This window comes from Lepidochelys olivacea (assembly GCF_965140295.1).
Source record: "Lepidochelys olivacea isolate rLepOli2 genome assembly, chromosome: 7".
Classification (NCBI taxonomy): Eukaryota; Metazoa; Chordata; order Testudines; family Cheloniidae; genus Lepidochelys; species Lepidochelys olivacea.
Genome location: NC_140417.1, coordinates 68,421,262 through 68,445,003, shown reverse-complemented (window position 1 = coordinate 68,445,003; position 23,742 = coordinate 68,421,262). Strand labels below are relative to the sequence as shown.

The following is a 23,742-nucleotide window of genomic DNA, read 5'->3' as shown; positions in this document are numbered from 1 at the left end:
TTAGCATAGAACAAGTTGTCAACTCTCCAGCCTTATGCCGAAAGGGTACAAATCTCACAACAAGAGACCACAATGGGAGAGTTTTCAATAGAATAAGATCAGATTTAAAGAAAAAGGCATATTTCTTATCTTTCTTGGCTCTCTGATTTAATACGCTCCCTAGCCTACTGTGTTGCCCTATTTATCCCAATAGGCTACTCATAAGAAGGGGACAGATTTACACTCTCAGCGCCTCTTACAAACAGTCAAAAAAGGTGGGAAAAGGCAGGGAATGCCCAGAAGGAGATGATGACTCTAAGTGAATAAACTGTTTTGAGTCCTACAGGATTTGCTCATATGTAGATATTTGCCCAAGCACCATTGGATTGCCCTCACATCCAGTGGTAGCTCTGAGTATCTGAATCACCCAGTGGAATGTGATTGATTTTTGGTACCCTTTTTGGTGTACTTAAACTATGTCTCTTCCTTTTCTCCACTATGAAATATCTTTATTCTTGTATGTATATGTTAAGGGTGGGGTAGAACTCCCACTGATTTAAATGAGAGCTGACCTGACTTAAAGTATTGAACAGGTTTTAAATCCCACATTTAATTTTTTCAGATAAACATGTATATGAACAGCTATGCCTACAAGACTGTTAAAGGCTAATATTTTAGCATTAGCTAGGCTACCCATCTAAATCTGTGCCTATATGACAGTGTCCTCACTGACTCTTTGCTGGATGGAGCAGCAAGAAGCAGAACGCTGTTGCAAAACCAGCTGATGATTGGTACAGCATTCTGTGCTGACAGAGCTGCAGCTTTTCCACTGGTTCTCTCTCCATTTCATTGTATATGCAGCTGCATTTGGGAATGGGCAACAGGGGATGGATCACTTGATGATTACCTGTTCTGTTCATTCCCTTTGGGGCACCTGGCACTGGCCACTATCAGAACACAGGATACTGGGCTAGATGGACCTTTGGTCTGACCCAGTCTGGCCGTTCTTATGTTCATTCCTCTGAACTGTTAATGTAACAATGAAATGGTGATGAAATATCAAGGACATACATGGGGAAGTAATGGAGGTTGGTTTTGTCCAGTATATCAGACACAATGTGGAAGAGAAACGCTTAGTGCTACAGCACTTTTCTTTAGAAGTAACGGACCACTTGGCAGCAGTGCTTCCTGTCTGAAACATGGCGTGAGAGTCTAGGTCGTCTGACGAGATATTTTACTTATCAAGGTGTAAGATTCAATGGCCATCCTGCATCAACTGCTGTGGTATTTTAGATGACCTTTATGTCCCAGTTCAGCAAAGTACTTAAGAACATGCTCAAACAAAATTAATTCAAGTGCTTCAGTACTTTGGTGAATCAAGAAATAAGTTAAAGAATGAATATATTCAGATAATCTTCTAGTTTCTAAAGTACGTGTTTTCCCTTTTGATTTCTTCAGCACGTTTAGTTATGACCAACATGATAGTGACAGAATGACTATGAATGACTGAGAAAGGTAGACTTATGATCTAATATTGAAAACACAGTCTTGATGAGCTAAATCAAAAGTAGGGTAGCTAATCTAAAAAGAGATTAAAAACCAATTTATGAGGTAATCGCTTTTACCTTTAGAGGCAATCATTACTACATTAACAGAGACTCAGATGCACAGTTGATTTTGGAAAAGTGTGAATTCATAATCTACAGCTGAAGTTATCTGAAAGAAGACATGTCAATATCTAGCAGGAATACATTTTAACAGGTGAATAAACACAACATAAATTTAAGACGTCTCTAGAGGGAGGACTGCCCCATGCCTAGGCTTACAGAGAAACAGAAGTATGTAACTGCATAATTACAGAACATTTATTAAACTAAGCAACAGATCTAATTCTGCCCACCTGGTGAGATATATTTAGAATAGACTAAGTGTTAATTAATGCAGTGCTCCAAAAGGACAGAGATAAGTGGCAGAAAATGTGAATTTAACACTCATGAAAGGTGCCAAGTTTATTTTTAACTCTAGACACTACAATCTTCTGTTTATCCAAAGATACAATAAGCTATAGGAGGCAGCAATGCAAGCTTCCTTGTACTACCTTAGCTAATTTCCCCTCAAACTTCTGGTGAAGGGTCCACAGTAGGATGGTGTATGTGGGTAGTTCAGTCCCCATAACTCATTCTGTGGCTATTTTCAAAGTACTGTATAAGGTTTAATTAATAATCTTTAGCTTTTCTGTTAACATTGCCAACAAATTAGTACCCATTGTGTTGGTAGGTTTCCTTAATTATAGACGTCTGATCTGTAGGAACTGTACTAATGCCACCAATGTATTCCAGATAAGCCACCATATGCAGCTATTGGACAGTAATGACTTCTGTTACTTCCAAAGCTGGCAGAATTTGAGCCAATAACAGACGTGGTTTGTGATAAAGGCTGACCTATGGGTCAACCCAGTTTTCAAACACAATAGTGACTCCTTCTCTGGTAAGCATGATATAATTTGCGGTAGGCTGATGGTACTGTATGATCTATGACCAACCATGAGCCTGTTACGCTTGTGATATTTAAAATAGTTTGTTCACCAAAAGCCTGATCCCCTTGAAACCAAAAGAATCAGTTCCCCTTGAAACCAAAAGAATTCTCTCTAGTGACTTTAAAAATTTAGAGTCCAAGAAATCAAAAGTCCAAAGAACAACTCACTAATGTTTCCAAGTCAGATTTGCCAGTTATAGTTTGATATTCAGCACACATGGTTTTCTATTTTGAAACAGTAACCAGGTCTCCTTCACTACTAGAAAAGGACAACTTACAAATGCAAATTCCAAAATGTAAAGGATACTCTTCTTTATCCAACACAAATGCAGATATTTTTATGGCTGAATTGTAAAGTGCTGAGAAGGAAGTTGATCTTTACTGTCTATCCACTAAAGTCAAAAGTGGATTTGACATTGAATGACACAGCTGACTTCCTTCTGCAAACATAATGCAACAGAAGTTTACAATGAAGGGAATATTTTATCTTAATTATTTTAGTACAACTAATGCAGTCAGGGGAGTCACTTAAAATAAGCTATTCTAATGAAGTAAACAAATGCCTGATGACTGTCTGGGGCGGGTGAGAGTAGGGAGAGATCTATTGACTTATGAAACAATACAATGAATGAGCAGACAGAGTTACAGGTTTCTGTCCTGTTTCAAGTGACATTCATTTGATTTCTTAAGTATGTAAGGCATGCATGTGTGCACACACAGAGAAACGTCATTGGAATCAGTTATACTAAGGTTTGTAAAAGTTTGTGCTTACAAATCTTAAATTTTGGGCCAAAATAGACATTGCCTTGTACGAAAGATGTAAAGTAAAACATGACAGTGCCTTTAAAGTTGAGTTTAAAATATTGATTCAAAGTACCTAAACCTCTAGTAGCTGCAATATGCAGCTAAAATTATAATTGTCAGGCTTCCCCAGGCACAGCAAACCTGTCCCTGTTGAAATGAATTGCAAAATTCCCATGGACTTAAATGGTAGCAGGATGAGGCCCCATTTAGAATAACAGATTGGCTGCAGTGATTGATAATTAAGAGATCCATTGTGAGTTGCTGGTGACATCATAAACCATAACAGGGAAGTCTGATCAGTTAACTATTTCACCAGAAACACCATATGGAATATTTTTCCTGTTTCTTTGAAGCCTGATATTTTATAATAAATGGTTCAGTGAGAAAACAAACCAAAAACAACACATATACTCCTAAGACACAACTGTGTAACAGTACTCTAATAGTATAGTGGCTGTTATTCATGTAATTACAGAACAGTTATCATGCAGTGTTAGGGTAACTACAAGGGGCAGATGCTGATACCAACTTTTGTTCATGTTGACTAAGATTTTGCTCCTTGAATAGACCTTCAATTTCCACTGGAATAATTGTGGAGTAAGGAAATTCTTGCTGTGAGACTCTAGCTCATTATAAGGCCTAACTCCCTCCTAGTAGATAGGGTGCCATCCCTAAGATGGTCTTCCACGCCAGAACCCTTTCCTCTTCAAAATCCTTACACAAAACTCACTGCTTAATTGATGCAAGTAAGTTAATAAAAAATTTAAAAAGGAAGCTAGTGAATATTGTTAAAATACAACACAGACATCAAGAAGTGCTCATGACTAAACTAAGTACTTGGCCATAATTAGATTGCTGTCATCATCATAGAACCTCAGGGTTGGAAGGAACCTCAGGAGGTCATCTAGTCCAACCTCAGGACCAATCCCCAATTTTTGCCCCAGATGGCTAAATGACACCCTCAGGGATTGAACTCATAACCCGGGGTTTAGCACGCCAATGCTCAAACCACTGAGCTATCCCTCCCCCCATACTTCTTCAGTCTAGCCCCTCCTTTCTATTTGTCACTTTCACTCATTGTGTCTCACTTACCACGTAGCTTGCAAACTTTTGGGAGCAAGGACTATCTATTTTTTGTGTCTTTCGGATTTCCTGAATGTGGCAACACAGTCATGCTACCCTGTAATTCACAAATATTAAGGTCAGAAGGGACCATTATGATCATCTAGTCCGACCTCCTGCACAACACAGGCCACGGAATCTCACCCACCCACTCCTACGAAAAACCTCTCACGTGTCTGAGCTATTGAAGTTCTCAAATCGTGGTTTAAAGACTTCAAGGTGCAGAGAATCCTCCAGCAAGTGACCCGTGACCCATGCTACAGAGGAAGGCAAAAAACCTCCAAGGCCTCTTCCAATCTGCCCTGGAGGAAAATTCCTTCCCAACCCCAAATATGGCGATCAGCTAAAACCTGAGCATATGGGCAAGATTCACCAGCCAGATACACAGGAAAGGATTTTCTGTAGTAACTCAGATCCCACCCCATCTAACATCCCACCACAGGCCATTGGGCCTACTTACCATGAATATTTAAAGATCAATTAACTGCCAAAATCATGTTATCCCATCATACCATCTCCTCCATAAACTTATCAAGTTTAATCTTAAAGCCAGATAGGTTTTTTTGCCCCCACTGCTTCCCTTGGAAAGCTATTCCAAAAGTTCACTCCTCTGATGGTTAGAAACCTTCATCCAATTTCCAGTCTAAACTTCCCAATAACCAGTTTATATACATTTGTTCTTGTGTCCACATTGGTACTGAGCTTAAATAATTCCTCTCCCTCTCCAGTATTTATCCCTCTGATATATTTATAGAGAGCAATCATATCTCCCCTCAACCTTCTTTTAGTTAGGCTAAACAAGCCAAGCTCCTTGAGTCTCCTTTCATAAGGCAAGTTTTCCATTCCTCGGATCGTCCTAGTAGCCCTTCTCTGTACCTGTTCCAGTTTGAATTCATCCTTCTTAAATATGGGAGACCAGAATTGCACACAGTATCCCAGGTGAGGTCTCACCAGTGCCTTGTATAACGGTACTAAAACCTCCTTATCCCTACTGGAAATACCTCTCCTGATGCATCCCAAGACCGCATTAGCTTTTTTCATGGCCATATCACATTGGCGGCTCATAGTCATCCTATCATCCACCAATACTCCAAAATCCTTCTCCTCCTCCGTTACTTCTAATTGATGCGTCCCCAGCTTATAACTAAAATTCTTGTTATTAATCCCTAAATGCATAACCTTACACTTCTCGCTATTAAATTTCATCCTATTACTATTACTCCAGTTTACAAGGTCATCCAAATCTTCCTGTATGATATCCCGGTCTCTCTCTAAATTGGCAATACCTCCCAGCTTTGTATCATCCGCAAACTTTATTAGCACACTCCCACTTTTTGTGTGGAGGTCAGTAATAAAAAGATTAAATAAGATTGGTCCCAAAACTGATCCCTGAGGAACTCCACTGGTAACCTCCCTCCAGCCTGACAGTTCACCTTTCAGTAGGACCTGCTGTAGTCTCCCTGTTAACCAATTCCTTATCCACCTGTCAATTGTCATACTGATCCCCATCTTTTCCAATTTAACTAATAATTCCCCATGTGGCACGGTATCAAACGCCTTACTGAAATCTAGGTAAATTAGATCCACTGCGTTTCCTTTGTCTAAAAAAGTCTGTTACTTTCTCAAAGAAGGAGATCAGGTTGTTTGGCACGTTCTACCTTTTGTAAAACTATGTTGTACTTTGTCCCATTTACCATTGACCTCAATGTCCTTAACTACTTTCTCCTTCCAAAATTTTTCCAAGACCTTGCATACTACAGATGTCAAACTAACAGGCCTGTAGTTACCCAGATCACTTTTTTTCCCTTTCTTAAAAATGGGACAATTCTTCAGTCATACGGTACAACCCCGGAGTTTACAGATTCATTAAAAATTCTTGCTAATGGGCTTGCAATTTCATGTGCCAATTCCTTTAATATTCTTGGATGAAGATTATCTGGGCCCCCTGATTTAGTCCCATTAAACTGTTCGAGTTTCGCTTCTACCTCAGATATGGTAATATCTACCTCCATATCCTCATTCCCATTTGTCATGCTACCATTATCCCTAAGATCCTCTTTAGCCTTATTAAAGACTGAGGCAAAGTATTTGTTTAGATATTGGGCCATGCCTAGATTATCCTTGACCTCCACTCCATCCTCAGTGTTTAGCGGTCCCACTTCTCCTTTCTTTGTTTTCTTCTTATTTATATGGCTATAGAACTTTTTACTGTTGGTTTTAATTCCCTTTGCAAGGTCCAACTCTACTTGACTTTTAGCCTGTCTTACTTTATCCCTACATGTTCTGACCTCAATAAGGTAGCTTTCCTTGCTGATGCCTCCCATCTTCCACTCCCTGTATGCTTTCTGCTTTTTCTTAATCATCTCTCTGAGATGCTTGCTCATCCAGCTTGGTCTACAACTCCTGCCTATGAATTTTTCCCCTTTCTTGGGATGCAGGCTTCCGATAGCTTCTGCAGCTTTGATTTAAAGTAATCCCAGGCCTCCTCTGCCTTTAGATCCATAAATTCTTCAGTCCAATCCACTTCCCCAAGTAATTTCCTTAATTTTTGAAAGTCAGCCCTTTTGAAATCAAAAAACCTAGTTGCAGATTTATTTTTGTTAATCCTTTTGTTCAGTTTGAACTGAATTAGCTCATGATCACTTGAACCAAGATTGTCCCCTACAACCATTTCTTCTATGAGGTCCTCACTACTCACAGAAATCAAATCTAAAATGGCATCCCCTCTAGTTGGTTCAGCAACTACTTGATGAAGGAATCCATCAGCTATCGCATCTAGGAAAATCTGAGCCCTATTATTATTATTACTAGCACTCGTCCTCCAGTCTATATCTGGGAAGTTAAAAGTCTCCCATGATTACGCAGTTTCCATTAGTATTATTTCATTAAAAACATTAAAGAGGGCTCTATCCATATCCAAATTAGATCCCGGCGGTCTATAGCACACCCCAAGCACTATCCCAGGGGAGGCTCTAGAAGTTTTCTTCCCCAATGTAATTTTTGCCCAGACGGACTCTGTCTTATCCATTCCATCGCTTCTTATTTCTTTACATTCTACCTCATCATCGATATACAATGCTACTGCACCACCTTTACCTTTATTTCTGTCTTTCCTAAACAGCACATACCCTTCAATACGTGTAGTCCAGTCATGACTACTATTCCACCATGTTTCTGTTATCCCTATAATATCTGGTTTCACTTCCTGCACCGGTAGCTCTAGTTCCTCCATTTTGTTACCTAGGCTCCTTGCATTGGTGCACAAACATCTTAATTTTTGCTGTTTGGCCTCGCTCACATTCTGTATCCTATTAGGCACGGTCATTCTACAGCCAGTATAATCTGTTAGACTGGTATCCACACTGCCCTTCCTCCTTTTATACATTCTCCTTCTCACGGCTGTATCCTCTCTTACTTCGCTTTCTTCCCTCTCAATGCTAAAATCCGGCGTGGAGATTACCTGGACATCTTCCAACCATCTCCCCCAGATTCCTAGTTTAAAGCTCTCTTAATCAGTTGTGCCAGCCTCCATCCTAGAAGTCTATTTCTTTCCCTACTCAGATGAAGTCCATCCCGAGAGAACTGTCCTCTGTCCATGAATGCCTCCCAGTGGCCATACATCCCAAAGCCCTCCTTACAGCACCACTGCCTAAGCCATCTGTTGATAGTCAATCTTGTCACACCTTTGTTGCCCTTCTCTAGGAACTGGCAGAATCCCACTAAAGATCACCTGAGCCTTGATTTCCTTAAGCTTCTTCCCCAGCCTAGCATAGTCTCCCTTAATACTTTCCAGCGAGAATCTAGCCGTATCATTTGTTCCCACATAAAGGATAATTAGGGGATTCTTTCCCGCTCCCTTTAGGATCCTTTTCAACCTCAGGTCTACATCCCGTATCTTAGCACCTGGAAGACAGCACACCCTTCTATTCTCTGGATCAGCTCTGGTTACAGGCCTGGCTATTCTTCTCAGTAAAGAGTCCCCGATCACATAGACCTGCCTTTTCCTGGTGACGGTGCTATTCTCCAGTCTATCCCCTGTTCCCTCTGGCTGCAAGTTCTTTCCATTCCTGTTCTCCCTTGTAATCCTCCTCAACCCATCCTGTATCATCCTGGGGGTCATATTTGGTGTAGTCTCCATTGATTCTTCCCCTTTTCCTATAGGACTAGCCGCTCCTCTTCTTCCTTGCCCTTCCACCTTCAGTGACTACCTGCTGAGCCCCTTCTTCATTTTCCAACTCTGCAAACCTGTTCTTGAGCTCTATTTCTCCTTCACTAGCCTGTCTTTTCCTCTGCCTGGTTCTTTTAGTCACATGCTTCCACTGACCACTTTCCTCACCCAGCAGTCTCCCCTCAGAATTCCTCAGTCCTGCTTCTATCTGCAAGTCTGAGCTTTTCCCTTCAGATACCTCATGTCTTTGCTCCATAATCTGCTCAAACCCCTTTCTAAACTCAGCCAGACTTTCCACCTGCATCTCCAAACCTCGGATATTTTTCTCCATCAACTCTATCAGACGGCACTTCATACAGACAAAACTCTCACCAGGTGCCCCCTCCAGGATCATGTACATACCGCAGCTTCCACATCCAGTCATCCTCATTGTGTCTTCCACTACATGGGTTACTCCCACCGCTGGCTCTGTAAGTGTCATAGCCTTCCCACCTAAATCCTGTTAATCTGGGAAACACAAACCACACCAAAACACCACCCCCCACAGCAAAAACAAACCCCAAACAAGCACCACAGCACAAACTCCCCTTTCAAACTCCCCGGTTTACAGCTCTGTTTTCTGGCTCCTGTGCCACTACAGCTGTCTGTGCCGCTGCCTGACTAGCTGGCTACCTTTATAGGACCCCTAGTCAGAGAAGCCCCGCCCCCTAATCAGGGCTCAGCTTCTCTCCCAGAACAAAGCCCCTACAAGCCTCTACACATGCAAATACTACCAATACAAAACCAAACACAAATACCTTCTCCTCCAACAGAACTCCCCCTGAAACTCCCCTGTTTACAGCTCTGTTTGCTGGCTCCTGTGCTGCTCCAGCTATCATGCTACCCTGTAATAATAGACTATTCACAGGATTCTGTGCAACTCAAAATCCTTCCTGCTCATCCTAGTTACACATTTTCTTCTTAGCGCCTCTCAATTTAAACCTTGTCCACTCCCTGCCCTTCAAATTGTATTTCTTAAAACAGAGATGCAATTAAAGATCCAATTAATATGCTGAACATTTGCAAAAAAGTCACAATATTTTTTACTCTGCTAAAATATCAAGGGTGGGAGTAATACTGGTTTTTATACCAAGAACATTTAAAATATGATTAAACATCATCACCTCTCTTTAAAGCGAAGAGTGTGCCTTAATTTTTATAGTTACAATCCACTTGCATCTCTAAAAAAGGAACCTCAGTCTAGGATTGAGAGTCTTTACATTGTGTGTAGAATTTAAATTAATTTAGTTTTACTTCTGATGAGTCACAGGAAAGACAGGGTTTAACTTTCATGAGTGTTTCTAAGGGGACAGGGTTGGATTTGGGAGGCATCATTTGGTTAGCTACCAGAGCTGGTCAGAAGTTCTCTGATGGAATGGTTCTTCATCAGAGAACACAGATTCATCAAAATTGAAGTGGTTTTGGTGGAGGTGATTTGATTTTGATTAAGTTCCAAAGGAACCTAGTCAGGGCTCCAACAGGGAGCTGAGATCCTGGAAACCCTGAAAGTTTCCAACTCACCTGGGTTTCCAGGGCCTCTGGGCTGACAGGGAGTCAGGAGCCTGGAAGCTCCGGCTAAGCCAGCACTCCCACAGATTCTTGGCTCCTAGTGGGGCTCTGATGGTGAGCTGGCTTCCAAGCTCTGAGGCTTCTGGTTCTCCCAGGGCTTTCAGGCTCTCCATCAGCCCTCCAGGTGGAATTTCATTGTATAATTATTAAAATTAACCATTTTTGATTTTCAACATAATTTTTTTTCAGATTGTTTCATGTAGTTTGGTGTTTTCATTCCTAACTGGAACAAAATAAAGAAAACCTAAATCCTCACTGAAATACCATTTCCATTCTCAGAACAGCTCTATTAGCAACCTGATCTGTAGAAGCGTTAACTATAGCCTACGAACAGTAACGTCCACATCTGAACGCAGTATTGCAAAGAATAACCTAATCTGACTCTCTGGCCTTTGTCCTGGCTCTTCCACAAAAGAAAGATGCATTTAAATAATTGGGCCAAGTTCATCCCTGGCATAATTCCAGTGAAGTCAATGACTCTATGCCATGAATGAATGTGATTCATTAACACAAAATTCAAAGTCCAGAAGAGTTCATTTTAATTATTTATAGCTATAATTTAGTTAAAGAGGATGCTCTAGTTTGTAGTGGATCTAGCTGTATCCCCTATCCATAAGATGGAAACATCTTCTAAAACAGTAAAAAACACTATGTGCACCCATTACATAAAAGAAATAGAAATGCAGATAGATTTGTGGGTAAAAGTTGGAAATAATGATACTTTCTAAAAGAGAGAATCCAAGAAACTCATAAATCAAAATAGTAATAGCTTTGGACAATAAGTAACCTAAATTTGAAACCAGACAGACTTTCAGCTTCTCGGAAGTTACCAATGAGTGCAGATATATTTCCAATGTAGGTGAATAGGAGTGTCAATAAAACTGATAAAAATGAAAATGGAACCTAAATATCTTCAAAAATGTAAGCTATGATTTAGCCAAAAGTTGAAGCTTAGATCTAAAGTGCTGCTAAAGAAAATAAGGTTGAGTTATAAGACTTAAGAGTAGAGAATAGGAAACACCACCACTGTAAGAAAGCCTCAAGTTAATTGTTTAGCAAGGTATTTTGCTTGTTTCTCTATAAACAAATCTGAAACAGAGAAAGAGACATGGTTGGATATACTGAATGAATCAAGAACTAGAAGGATAACAAATGCTCTTCTCAAAAGACAGCAATACAATGTGTAGGAAGAACCAAAAAAAAAATTTCCTCCTTGATAACAGAGGAACAGTCATCATTATTTTATTACAGTAATTATGGAGAGGAAATATTTTCTTTGATGGAGAAGAGGATTTCTACTATTAACTCCAGACTAACATCCAGCAATCCAAGAACACCACCGCCATCTTTAGTTGCACCAAAAAAGAAAGGACAATACCAAGCCCTTTCCTCAGAGAAGCAAAGAAAGCTGTGTAGTAGTATTTAGTACTATAATGACATCATAAAAGATGGATGGAAGAAGACTTAGAAGCGGAAGAACCAGGAAAAGTGTTATCAACTTACTTTAGACTGAATTGATAGATATATTAGGTTCCTGTGACAAAAAGTGACAATCAATGATTTCACACCAGTCTGCCCCTGTTTATGGTGTTCTGTGCTTTTTTACTCCCTACCATAGGATTAGACCATCAGTGAACTGAATTGTTTCAATATTGTAAGAATACAGACTAGGCAGGCTTCCCACAACTGATCAAGAAAATACAACCTACTCCAATAGGGCTTAGATTAATAATGATTAAGCTATACAGAAGTCCTGTTAGAAACTTCTTTTCCATTCAGTGAATGGTAAGGGGCCCTTGAAATGACTGCAATTATACAAAGTAACATTAAGCTCTACAGAAAAGCTACAAGCAAATGAGATCTTTGCCATGTACCTACAAAAAAGACTGGTGAGAGGTCGACAAAAGAGACAACACAACCTTGTGGGTTTTGTACTAATAAATTGACTGAGTAGGTCACAGAATTGGGGGTCAGTAGACCTGGATTCTCTACCAGGCTCTTCTGTGGCGGTTCAATGACAAGACAGCACAGAGCTTTTAGCAAGCAAGCGGCTGGTCTGCTAACAGGCTTCTGCCTGTCAGCTTTCCACCTTCCCCTTTATTCTTTCTCTCCCCCCGCGCATTACATTCTCCAACAGATAAAAGGAATACACTGGCTTTGTTTAACATTCTTATTTACCAGTTTCTATCTACCGCATTCCTTGCTCTCGGGCCTTGAGCCCAGTCCTGGGAGGCTTCCCACGGTTCATGTCATCTGGGCAAGATTCCAAGGTTGATGCCCCTGAAAGGAGCTGTGTGTGCACAGGTCCGGCACAACACTCCGGGTGTGCCCTGAATGTTGCCAAGCGCATAAACCTTGTATGAATCCTACATCCCCTCCTTTTTTGTTTATTTGTGCTCGGCCATCTCATGGTAGCCATCAATTTGCTTTTGCAAGCCAATTAACTCCCAGACAGACAAGGTCATAACTCGTGGAGCCTGCCAGGGCGGGTCTCGACAAAGCCTTAACAAAAAGGAAATACATTGCACACAGCAACAGCAAAAAATGAGCTTAAGAAGGTAAAGTGTAATTGGCCGGGCCCCAATTAGCCATGCTAGAGTACTGGGAAGAGAGGTTCGAGTAAGCAGTGAGCATCATCTCATTCCCAATTTCCTCAGGGTGATGACACACTGGAATAAGGCACGTACCTAACAATTCTTCAGCTGCTACAAAATCAGATAAACAAAAGTGGGTAACATTTGCTATTGAAGCCAATCTTTCCCATAGGTTATATGTCATTCGGGCTCGTAACAGAGAAAGCGCTCCCAAGCCAACCCCTACAGGAAATAGCAGGCACAAAAGGCATACAGTCAATACAGAATTAGCAGTAATTTGGGCAAGAATTGCCACAAACAAAGTCTCAGGAGTCTCTGGCTGTTGGTTTGCTGCCAGTCTTCGTTGAGCCGCGGCAACCAATGCTTTTACTGCTCCCCATGTCACGGGCTGGCTTGGGACGCTACGCCTCCTCCGTTTCCGTCCCGCCGTTGTCGACCCGGGAGGCACCGCGTTCTCCTCCAAGGTCAGGTGAAACTCCGGTATGGGGTTTGACAGCCCCTGGTGCCACACCATGCTGTTTCAGTGCCGGTCGCACATACCGGGCTGGAACCCACAACGGTCCTGCAGGGAGAGACACAGCAGCATATCCCCGACCCCAAGTAATTAAAGGCACTGGGCCCAGCCATTGCAGATCGAGCAGCTAACGGTAATAGACACGCGGTCTTTCCAGTACCTCGGACTTATGAAAATGCCAATCTGTGGGGGTCTGCTGATCTGCTTTCAGCGTTAAATTATTTAAAATAAACAAAAGGATATGCATTTGTTGCTGAATGTCTCCTAAGGTTCGGAGACACAGCTCCCCTTGTTTTAATTGTTTGTCGAGCAAGGTTTTTAGCTTATGATTTGCACGTTCAACAATGGCTTGGCCCGTGGAATTATAAGGGATCCTGTGTGTGAGACGGACGTCCCATTGGACACAAAAGGTGGAAAGGGCTGTGGAGCAGTAGGCTGGGGCATTATCTGTTTTTATCTGGCTCGGGCGACCCATAACAGCAAAACAGGCTAGCAAATGGTGAATAACTTTAGGAGTGGCTTCCCCACGCTGTGGGGTTGCCCAAAGGAATCCCGAATAGGTATCAATGGAAACATGTAAAAACGAATAGGGGCGGAATTGTGGCACATGAGTGACATCCATTTGCCACAGCTGATTCGCCGCGGTACCTCTGGGGTTAACGGCATAAAAAAAGGTAGGGGCAGCAGCGGCACGGTGGGGGCAGGAACGAACAATAGAACGTGCATGATCAGCAGGAATATGAAACTGTCGGGCCAAAACAGAGGCAGACTGATGAAAAAAGGAATGGCTTTCAATGGGGTCAGAAAAAAGGGAATTTACCTGACCACGTAACGCGCGATCGGCGCGCGCATTGCCTTCAGTAAGTAGCCCAGGCAGAGGGGTATGACTGCGAATATGAGCAACAAAATAAGGGAAATTACGAGTGGTGAGGAGATACTGTAAGGACAAAAACAGGCGGAGGAGGTCCGCATCGACCTTTGGGGTAATAAGGGCAAGGGGTAAATGATCAATTACCTGATAAACATAATGCGTGTCCACGATCAAATTAAAGGGACAATCAGCAAAAAGTTAAAAGGCCAAAATAAGAGCAGCTAATTCCAAGGACTAGTAAAGCTCTCCAAGCGCTGTGCATGCAAATATTATTGTACAAGTGAATGAAGCGCTTTCAGGTTTTCTAGAGGGAGGGACCACTGGTCAATCCATACGGGCTCTAAGGATTGCCATACTAATGGTAATGCGGATGGCAAGGTGGGTGAGGGAGGATTTCGGGCCATTATATATTAATATCGAGGGTGGTGTCCAGCTTTGTAAGTAAGTCACGGCCCCAAATATTGAGGTGGACAGGGAGTACAAAAGGGCGGATTGTAGCAAGGGCACGGCCTCCTGGTTTAGAGACCGTGACCCAAGACAAACTTTGGCGCCCGGGTTTGCTACCCCCAATCCCCCACAACTCTTTAGAAGGAACTGTTGGCCAACTGACCGGCCACTCCGGATCACGAATCACCGTAACGTCAGCTCCAGTGTCCACCAGCCCTGTAAAAGGAACATTATTTAAGAGAAGTGTTAACTGAGGTTTCGAGGGGCGGACCGACATTGTTAGAGCAACAAGTGGAGAGGACATGTTGTGAGATGGCGACTGAGCCAGAGTCGATCCAAAGCCGCCTCTGCCCCGGGCTCGATCCTCTGCAGCTGGCACCTGATAGGGGACTAAAATCAATTGCGCAATTGACGGTCCACGCGGGAGCGACTGTGGAAGATGGGTCCACACCTGAACCTTAATAACGCCGTTGTAATCGGCGTCAGTGACCCCTAGGATGACAAAAAAGCCCTGTTTCCCAGCGTGTGAGCCAGGGAGAACCAGACCCACAAATCCGGCAGGGAGAGGTCCCGTCACCTGGGTAGGTATGGCGCAAACTTCCCCCAGCAACTGAAAATCAGCGTCCTCCTACATAATCAAATCAAGCCCTGCACTTCCAGCACTCACCGCCTTCATGGAGTCTATGGGTTTTAAAGCAGAGGAACAGTTGTCTGAGTGGGAAACACTCCCGTTTGGCCCTGGGTTCGGGGGGAACCCATCGTGTGGTTTCCCGACCCGCTACGACACTGATTAGCCCAGTGATAGCCCTTCCGACACTTGGGGCACTTCTTTGAGGGGCGGGCGGGCGCCGTCGATGAGCGGCACTCCCGCTGAAAGTGACCCTCCTTTCCACAGCGGTAACAACGCTTCCCCTCCTTCCTGCTTTTCCGCAGGGCGGCAGCCAGAACTCCAGCTTTATGTGCTTGAGTTCCGATGTTCTGGCACGCCCGCAGCATGTCTGACAGCTCTAGAATTCCAGAGGCTTGTGCAGCCTGGAGAGCACGGCGGCAATCCTCGTTCGCATTTTCAACTGCCATTTTTAACAGGATCTCCTGAGCTGCCGCAGGGTTATCCACCTGTTGGAGGATAGCCTCCTACAATCTGTTGGTAAAATCCATAAAGGACTCTGATGCACCCTGACGGATACTGGCAAAGCTTTCGGTAGGCTTGCCTGAATCCGGGACCTTCCGGAAGGCATGCTGGGCGCAGGTGGAAATAATGGGGAAGACGGCCTGAGGGAGTTGAGACTGCATCTGAACAGTAGCAAACTGGCCCTCCCCTGCCAACTGCTCATAAATGACACCTTGCTCTCTATATACCTGGGCTTGGCGTTCCGCCATCTGCCGATACTCACTAAGCCAAATAACATACTGACTGGGCGTCAGCATCATGCGCAACAGCGCCTTCCAGTCTTCAGGGATCAGGGTGTACCCAGAACCTAGCCCTTCAATGAGACCACTTATATACGTGCTAGTGAGGCCGAACTCGCGAATCGCTTTCTTTACGTCTCTGATCACCGAGTAGGGCAAACTGACCCAGTTTGCAACCTGGTTGCCCTGGCCATCATCCTGCCAGGTCCCCGGACAAACTGAGACCAGATCAGCCAACTCCTCTGCTGTAAGATCTGAGCGAGTCTTCGCTGCGTGAACCATTTGTTGCACCAGCGAAAGCCGCTGAGCAGACGCGGACGACCCTCCGGGGGGCCCCGGAACATGGGGCACCACGGTGGGATGGTGATCACAAACCAGCTGCGGTGGGGAAGGCCAGGGAGGCTATGGTAATAGAGGCACTGGGGGCGAAGGAGGGGGAGGGATGGTTGCAGGAGCGGACGGGGGTGGCGGGATCGGCAGCCCTTCTGTTGGCGCGGGAGAGGGCCTTTCCGAGGCGACACGCTGTGTCGCATCACCAGGAGGGGGGATGGCTGCAGGAGCGGACGGACGTGGCGAGATCACCAGCCTCGTGAGGGAGGGCCTGTCCGAGGCGACACGCTGTATCGCGTCGTGGCAGAGGTGCCAGGCATGTAGAGCCTGCACAGGTGCCCGAGGCTCTTTATTCAATGTCTGGCCCAACCGCTCCCAGTCCGCTAGCTTAAGGGTTCCAGCTTCAGGGTACCACGGGCATTGGGCACTCACCTCCTGTAGCAGGAGAGTGAGTTCTCGAGTGGGGCAGTCGTGCTGAGCCTTACACAGCAAATACTGTAGCTGCGGTGTTGCACTTGCAAAGCAGAGAGGGAGCTTCCCATACTTACCACAATGAAAAATACTCACCGGGATCCGCGAAGCGGATGAGTGACGCGTCTGAAACCCTTGCCGGGCGAGGTGAGTGCTGAGGGCCCCACGTTTGGGCGCCAGTTGTGGCGGTTCAATGACAAGACAGCACAGAGCTTTTAGCAAGCAAGCGGCTGGTCTGCTAACAGGCTTCTGCCTGTCAGCTTTCCACCTTCCCCTTTATTCTTTCTCTCCCCCCGCGCATTACATTCTCCAACGGATAAAAGGAATACACTGGCTTTGTTTAACATTCTTATTTACCAGTTTCTATCTACCGCATTCCTTGCTCTCGGGCCTTGAGCCCAGTCCTGGGAGGCTTCCCACGGTTCATGTCATCTGGGCAAGATTCCAAGGTTGATGCCCTTGAAAGGAGCTGTGTGTGCACAGGTCCAGCACAACACTCCGGGTGTGCCCTGAATGTTGCCAAGCGCATAAACCTTGTATGAATCCTACACTCTTCCATTAACTCTGGACAAGATACTAAACTCTGTGCCTCTGGTTTCTTATTTGTCAAAGTGATTTGCTTACCTTTAAGATGTATGAGTGAGATGTGCTAGATAGCTCTTGCTATTATAAGAGGCAAAGAAGGAATAAGAAACACTGAAAGTTGCTAAACCACTTTGCACAGGGAGTAATTTACACAATGCACTTTATCTACCAAAACTAGCTGCTTAAACATAACCAGATAAAGTTCAGCTTCTCACAGAAGCATTGAAAAGGTGTAATGGCTGGATGATTATAAAACACTTTGGAATCCTCAGAGGAAAGAGGTCGTATAAATTGTTAGTGATGCTATTAGAAAGTGGGAATGAAAAGGATTTTCAGCAAAAATGATGTTTTTACTTTAGCCCACAAAAAGAAAACTGTACATAGGACAGTCCATGACCTAGGATGGGGTTGATGGAATTATATCCACGTCACAAATGTGGCACTGAGGCAGAGAGAGATTAGGTCATTTTCCCAGGGTCACAGAGGAAGTCTGTGGCAAAGCAGAAAACTGAACACATACCTCCTGAAACTTAGGCCAGTGCCTTAACTGCAAGACCATCCTTCTTCTAATTGAGGAACATTCTTTCCAGCTCAGTAAGGAACAGTGCTTGTTAGATTGTAGGGTGTTCCATTATTGTCATTAAGAGAGAGAGAGAGACTTTAATGGAGCTATGCCAATCTATACCAACTGAGAATCTTCTCCATTGTTCTACTAAGCCTTATACTAATGGTCATATGCTGGGACCTGGAAATAAAGATATAATATCACTTCTACAGGGGGCTTTGAACACTCATCTTATCATATTTTGCATCCATAGATACTGTAGCCTCTGAAATTATCTGTTGTCCTTGCAAGTGCAGATTGCTATAAAATACATATGGAGGAATCTGACTCCCCTTTTTTCCCCAATCATACAAGTTGCTGTACAAGTGTGTATTCATCTGTCTGTTAGCTGATCATAGACTGTGGAGCTCAAATGGCTGTTGGTCACCGATGCAGACTTTCACACTAGAATAGTCAAAGCACACTGATTTATGAATGCCATATGCCTCCTACCAAAAAGGGGGCCTATTTCCAAACCAGTTTCAGAGTGGCTAACCCAGTTTGGTTGGTCTCTGCTCCAAAGTGCCATTTTTGCACTTGCTGCTGCCTCACATAGCTGCTCGGTTCCTCAAAAAGAAATTTACAAATAAATAAAACTCCAGAAATAATCTCCCAGAGAGCAAGTGGGTAAATGCAAGTGTTATTCAGGGTGCCCAAGCCATATTTCTTCACCCCTCCTGCCTGTCTAGGTCTGTCTATGAAAGCTCAATTCACACTTAAAACTATACCATTCCCCCTGAGAAATACATGACAAAGAGAGGACCTTATTTTATGTTGAAAGAGCTTAGTAACAGACATGAGGCTGTTGCCTTTTCAGCACTGACCTTTCTGTTGACACATTTAGTGTCTGGAAAAAGACTGTCTGTTGGGCAAATTGTGAAGGAAAGGAAAGAAAAGATGACAAGTTTGGAGGGGCTTATCTAACGGTTTGCAACTCTGGCAAACAAGTTCACTGCAGCTCTGCAGTAAAGTCACATGAGAGAGTTGGCATGAACAGAGAGAGAGGAAGTTCTGAGAGCATTCTACATTGTTACAGTTGCTAGGGAAACCACTCCCTTGGTATCCAAGTGTTCACTATATCTGACTCATTGATGTTCTGAGAGGCACAGAACAAGTGTCATGGAAAAACCAGTGAAGGGGGAGGAGGGGCAACAAAAAGATATTACTCTATAATATTGTGGAACCGCTTAAAAAAGGGATCCTTTGTCAGGTGGCTGAGGTTTCTAGAGTCATATAACCAGTGAAACAGACAGTGAATATAGATGAAATTGTAGGTTTTTTCCTCTAGGGTCGGATGTGCGTTAAACACTGGAATATTAATAATCTCTTCTCCCTCCCTTTGGTGCTATGTCTTAGTAATGGTGACTGTGTCTTATCTATGTGATTATCTAGAGTCTCTTTTTTGCTCATATTTTCCTTTTCAAACTAAACATTAGCAAGTGCATAGTAATCGAGCAGATAGTGTGTTATGAAGGCAATTTTTCAGTATGGAAAGTGAAATGACAGAAAGAATGGTACTGAAATTATGCACGTGAAAGCTCAATGGTTAGCAATTACAAAACAAAACAAAAAGATGCACCTTTTTCTACTGACTATTAACTCAAAAAAATTGAAGTCACTTTAGACTCTTTACTGTGACTTGACTTTTTTCTAAAAAATTCTTCAAATTAACTGTTGTAGCCTGTGAGCTTGGATGGTGTCAAAAGGTAGATTTTACCTTTGCACATTTAAAAATTCTTTTTATTAAACAAATTAAGGGTTATATTGTGACTTAAGGTACAACCCTGAACACTTGGGAGTATGTAAGAGTAGGAGAAGCCAGTGTAAGCCATTGACTAATGGTCTATCTCAACAGAAAATTACAACACCTCCACACTGGCACAGTTGTGCTGGCCAGCACCTCACAGCCATGGAACCACCAATTACTCAGCCTTTGCTCTTGCGTGTGTAGACCCAATGCCCAAGAGGCCCATGCAGAGATGTAAGGGATGCGGGGTTGAGTTTCTTACTCCCCTGTACAGGCATGTAGTTCAAGACACAACTTCAGCGTCCATGAAAAGTGCCACATTCACAGCTTTGGACACCAAAGTCCTTCTATCCAAAAAATACATACACTCTGGGTGGCAGCAGTACAAACTTCCCCAACATAAGGTCACCAACCTATGTGCCTCAGTCCTGCCCAAGAGAGCTTATCTCTGGGGATCAAAGGGGCTTTCATCCTTCCAGCTGACTCGTATCCTTGGGCGCTCTGAAGACAAAGGTGATCTCGTTTTGATTTGTGTTGATGTAGATATCAGTCCACAAGGAACTGGAATGAACCGAACAAACTCCTTACAAATAACGTCACCAAAACAGGCTTCAGGTAATAATTACCTTTCATCACTATCAAGAATTTCACTTCTATTAAGAGTCAAGTTTTCTTTAAGGCCAGGAGGGACCATTATGGTCATCTAGTCTGATCTCTTACATAACACAAGCCATAGGATTTCACCCAGTAATTCCTGCATCAAGCCCAGAATTTCTGCAAAAGAAAGTCAAGAGAACACCAGTTCAGCCCCCAAATAATACCACCACAAGTGGAGTGTGTTCATTGTATTTTAGAAGTACCAGGCTACAGCAGTAATTCTATTACTGAACAGTGCTGATATTAATACTGCTCCGGAGACTCTTTGGAATAGAAAAGGCAGCTTTTGCTAAAGGTTATTAAGTCATGTTGGTAATGGTATTTTCTTACCCGGTTCCTATTGGCCTACTTCATGCTAAAAATACCGTGAAGATTCACACATGCAAAGGAGGCACATAGCTCTTTTTATTTAATCCAGGGTTATACAAATAGAAAAATGCCAAAGCAACATGAGCAAAATGCATCTGACCCTGTGCACCCTGACTTTTTCAAAAAGGAATGGCATTCCCAACAAACAGACATCCTCAATCTATTAGGGATAGCCCTTGGTTGTAGATATTTCCCAACACACCCTTGTGCTGATACCTTACAATCACATTCCTATATACACTGTTCACAGCCATGAGACAATATCAGGAATCTGATGGGCTTTTCCAGCTCTGTTTTTCCTTCTATATACTTTTCCCCTGCGTGTTGTGGGGCTGATTCTTCTGAGGTCTATGTTCTCTTAGACCCCCTGTTTGCAGGCCCTACCTCTCAGTAGCTCTCACTCCACTGGAGGACTGTGTATAGCTCCCTTCAGTGTCTTTCGGAGTCTCTTTGTGCATCCACTAAGGGAGCTGTGTCACTAACATTAGTGACTCATTCCAGCAGCAGAGTTCACATCGCTGCTGGGGCTGAGCTCGAACACGGATTTGCCTCATTGCTTTCCCACAGCCACATCAGAATGGCAATAATAGTCTATTGACTAATCAGTAGGAAGGAATGTCAGATTCATACGTCTTAGCCTTGCTTTCAACACTGCACAACACACAGCTCTAGCCTGCATCTCCACACTGGTCTCCTTTGACATTTTGCTCCCACTTCCACTCAGCGGCGATGCCAGCCTAATCACCCCTTTCTCACAAGCATCACGGTCCCCTCTTCTGTGCTTCCACCCTAGGTGCTGGAACGAGGGGTGCTGCCACACCCCCAGGCTTGAAGGGGTTTCCGTCATATACAGGGTTTATAGTTTGGTTCAATGGCACTTAACACCCCCCCACTATAAAAATTGTTCCAGAATCCTTGGCTACCCCTTATGCCAGGAACATCCTTCTCCAGCTGTTTACCAGCCCACTACCCTGAACCACTATTTCTACCAACTCCCATCTGCTCTGGGCCCTACAGTAATTGGGTGGGAGGAAAGACTACATTTAAAATAAAAGGTAACAGACCATCAAGACATGCCCTTTCCTCACTGAGCAACCACACATAGTCCTATCATTGGCACCATGCTTGGCTTCCTTTTTCTTATCTGTTCAGAACTCTCTCTTGTTGGGTCATGTTGGATTGAGAAAGTATACTCAACAAGAAGCAACATGTCTTCAACATGTTTCATGACACACTCGGGACATTACTGGGCACTCAGAAAAACCCAGCCATCACCCAGGCATAAACATAACTATCGTTCCTGGATGCCTAACACACACATCTTCCTAAAAAGCGACCTAAGGAGGGCATTGCTGACTTGAAGTGGCTGTTCTCACAGAATATTTCACACTTCTAAAACTTTTCCACTTTTGGCGCAGGTCATCAGTGGGTGAGAACCCTCCTGTGGACTGCTTTGTGAGCAAATAATTGGGACTGGCTTTTGCAGTCAGCAGGTTCAAAGCCAGTGAGTAAGTTACTGAAGGTTTCTGTGATAAGTTGTTTACTGCTTTCAAGGTTACCCAGGCTGGTGCTTGTAATCGAAGTGCTGCTTTTCCTCCTGATTCAGTGACAGAATTAAGGATGGTTGGAATTTCACAGTTCTAGGACTTTTTCCCCACAGTTTCTCCTTTGATTGCATGGTGTCAATGGCTGAGGCCTCACGCACGCATTGTCTTTTGGTCACCACATTCCATTCCGCAGGTGTGTCTACACTGCACACTAAATGTGGGCTCTAACTCAGGGTTGAGCCCAAGCCCTTCCATCCACACATACTGCATCTGGATTTTAGGACCCTGGGAGGAGGGTGGGTCAGAGCCCAGATCCTGCTGAGACTGAAGTCCAAGCCCTGTCATTTTGCAAGGTGGACACAGGCCAAGCTGCAGGTCTGGGTCAGAAGGTCTGTGCAGTGCTATATGGACGCATTATCATGGCTGTGAAACCTGAGACCAGCAATTTTAAACCCAGGTTTACAATTCAGTGTGGATGCTCAAGCACAGAGCTGGAACACCAAGTCCACAAGTCTGGGTCCTACAGACTTGGGCTTAATGCGCAGTGTAGGCATACCCTGAGACAGCTGAAAAAAAGTAAGGCATCAAGTCACACACTGAATAGCCCTATTGCACGGACAAGCCCCCCCAAATCACCCCTTTTAATAAGAAAATTATGTTTCTTTATTAAAACTCCTGTACTACCAGCTGTTTGGTGGCAGACAAAGCATGCAAATATCATGTGATCTCCTGGTGATTACAGGTATTTTAAAAACAGAAAAGGAGTACTTATGGCACCTTAGAGACTAACCAATTTATTTGAGCATTAGCTTTCGTGAGCTACAGCTCACTTCATCGGATTCATACTGCGGAAAATACAGAAGATGTTTTTATACACACAGACCATGAAAAAATGGGTGTTTATCACTACAAAAGGTTTTCTCTCCCCCCACCCCACTCTCCTGCTGGTAATAGCTTATCTAAAGTGATCACTCTCCTTACAATGTGTATGATAATCAAGGTGGGCCATTTCCAGCACAAATCCAGGTTTTCTCCCCCCCCCCCCCCCCAAACCCACTCTCCTGTTGGTAATAGCTTATCTAAAGTGATCACTCTCCTTACAATGTGTTTAAAGAGACTTACTCTGCCCATATTACCTGGAGCAGTAAATACCCAAGAGTCGGGAGCTAATCCAAAACTGAGAACATTCTCTTTAAATTTGGCTCAAAGCCCAAAAGTGTCAAGACAGAGTGTCAAGACAGGCAAGGTCATTTTCTCCTCCATCCAGGAAATCCCCAATTAACAGTCTATTTCCTGAAAAGTCTGCAGCCATTCTGGGCAGCCAGGAATTCCCCTCTTGAAAGAAAGAAGCGCATTAAAACAAATTAGATGCAGATCCAG

The 23,742-nt window shown here is 43.6% G+C and overlaps 1 protein-coding gene and 1 long non-coding RNA gene across 6 annotated transcripts in view; one reads left to right on the top strand and one right to left on the bottom strand.

The window, feature by feature from the left end:
- RASGEF1A (RasGEF domain family member 1A) overlaps positions 1-23,742 on the top strand; it is a 274,204-nt gene that overhangs the window by 167,300 nt on the left and 83,162 nt on the right. The gene's annotated exons all lie outside the window — the stretch shown is intronic.
- LOC311524366 lies at positions 12,190-17,396 on the bottom strand. Of its 3 annotated transcripts, XR_014712539.1 has the most exons (4): positions 16,950-17,396; positions 14,806-14,858; positions 14,145-14,211; positions 12,194-13,372 (listed from the first exon to the last, which is right to left on the bottom strand). It is a non-coding gene; the product is annotated as an uncharacterized lncRNA (long non-coding RNA). The 3 variants fall into 3 exon arrangements; XR_014712538.1 differs by having other exon boundaries at positions 12,190-14,211; XR_014712540.1 differs by lacking the exon at positions 14,145-14,211 and having other exon boundaries at positions 12,195-13,372.